The 2,272-nt window shown below is 37.9% G+C and overlaps 1 non-coding gene across 1 annotated transcript; it reads left to right on the top strand.

Moving 5' to 3' along the window:
* The first annotated feature begins 785 nt into the window (after positions 1 to 785).
* TRNAN-GUU (transfer RNA asparagine (anticodon GUU)) lies at positions 786 to 859 on the top strand. Its single transcript has one exon. It is a non-coding gene; the product is annotated as a tRNA-Asn (tRNA).
* Positions 860 to 2,272: the final 1,413 nt, after the last annotated feature.

The following is a 2,272-nucleotide window of genomic DNA, read 5'->3' as shown; positions in this document are numbered from 1 at the left end:
TTGTAACCGTAATCACAAACTACAAGCCATAAAGTAGGTATGAAGTGAAACAATCCATCTTGACTTCATCACGACGTATAACCACAATTATTAGCTCCGTATGTAAAGAGCAATAAGGTTCATTTCTGCAACATCTACGGGGTACTTACGCAAGGACTTTGCCGTCATATTGCAGGAATCGTAGCAGGGGATCATCATGGCTTTTCGCCTTCTTCGGGGGGCGCACCCCTTTCCAGCGCTCCTTCTGAGCGTACGCGTCGACGGGCAGATCCTCGGGCTTCGCGATCTCAACCCCTTGAGATTCGAGCCATTCCTGAAAAAATGTTCACGCTGAAAATGTTTTTCCTTTGTTGTTACTAACCAGCTTTAGATTTCTTTGACGCGAGAGAAACTAAAATCTGGGCCCGTTATATTTTTTAATACGAATAATGAGTTACTAATAAATGGGTGCATGAAAATATCGGTTTGTAGATATTTGACTTGTACCTATTAAAATATATTCAGTTACATAGACACTGTCGTTATAACCTTCGACAAGTAAGTTCCCTATAAGATTTGTTTTTCTAATAACTATCTAGTTCTCACGTAACAACTATCAAATAAATATATTTTTAAATGTGCTATCCGGTTCTGTATTATTGCTTTTCATAGTTTTAGTAGGAACTTGTGATTTCTGCGTACTTATTGTAATTTTTCCTCGTGGCAGGAGTATGATCATGAATCGCGCTATGCTCGTGTGCGACTGTTCAAGTACAGAGTGCTTAATTTCGTCACATCGGCTGAGTGCCTCCGTGGCGCAATTGGCTAGCGCGTTCGGCTGTTAACCGAAAGGTTGGTGGTTCGAGCCCACCCGGGGGCGTATCTTTTGAACCTTTGAAATGGCAATTAATTTTAAAATCCTTTATATTTCACCTTTCGCTCAACAAATTGAGTTCTTATCTACCAATGACTGAAGATTTTACTAGTAAAGTGTGTAAAGTGTGTTAAGCTGAAATTTTACAGTGAATAAATGCTTATTTCAAGTGGGTATGTATATGTAATATAGTGCCTAAGAGTTGGCGCACACCGTTGATTTTTAGTTGGCCGATAGTTGTGCCCGATTTTAATTTGTATGAAGAATCGACCAAATCGAATCGGCGTAGTGTGCGCACTCCCATACATGTCTATACTGATCAACTGCCCGACTAACTATCGGCCGACGAAAAATCAACGGTGTGCGCCTACTCTAAATAACACCATGTATGCGTTTGCACGATTAATTAAGTACATATTTTGATCCTGTAAATTCAAACAAACGCCTTTAAGTTTTGGTTCAGCAACATCGCGTGTCATCGCCGTATGCCGTCGTATGCGCCCAGACACATTAACATGACTGTAGTTTCAGTACTTTCAGTTCTGTGGTGGGTAACACTAACCTTGCATCTAGGTATTCAGTGTATAGTCCAGGAGATAAAATTAACTCCCATGTCATTTCCAGAAAGGCATCTAAGATGCAATAAAACGTACTAAGTATGGAACATAATTATGTTTGATTAAGTGCCGTAGGCGTAGGGATTTAATTTATTGTAAGTACTAGTTATTTTCTAAATACATAATTTTATTATGTTTATTTTTCTGAAATAATGTCCTAAGTAAAAAAATAAGAATTTCTAATTTAATCAAATCGATCTACCTACTATAATTATTGATCTGATTTGTCTATCTAATATATACTTCTAATGATAAGCCCGCATATAATGAATTTTTTTGTGTTGCTAAAGTTTTAATATTTGCAAAAATAACTTACCTAAATAATAAATAAGGCCTAGTGTCTATGCTAGTGTTTAACAGGGTAATATCAGAGGGACATGCGCCGCAGGATTGTCTCAGAAACTTGCGTGTAAATGTGACCAGGCGCCCGCAACTGGGTTATCTAACGTACGAAAATGCTTTTTATATCTCTTTCATTTTCCGTTGGGTTGAAAGAGAAGAAGACAACATCCTACAGGGTAAAGCGAGCTTGCAGGTTGGCACGAAATGCACATCCCATTCAACTCGTGTTACATTTTGTAGAAGGCCCTGATAAATATTAGATTTGGTTCCCATGACGATGTTCACTGAGTAGGTAGTTTGTCGAAGTTAAATTACCTGCACTAAGCCACACTAAGCTTAGTTTAATGGTGGACGTTTATTTCACAATAATTTTATTAATCTTGCAAAAACGTTCACAAAAGTGACCGATTCTCCAAAAAAACATCCTACATTATTTTATTACCACCTCGATAATCTTTAC

This window comes from Ostrinia furnacalis, unplaced genomic scaffold (genome assembly GCF_004193835.3).
Source record: "Ostrinia furnacalis isolate ACB-3 unplaced genomic scaffold, ASM419383v2 OfSCF6789, whole genome shotgun sequence".
NCBI classification, from domain to species: domain Eukaryota; kingdom Metazoa; phylum Arthropoda; class Insecta; order Lepidoptera; family Crambidae; genus Ostrinia; species Ostrinia furnacalis.
This window is presented reverse-complemented; position numbering and strand designations above follow the sequence as displayed.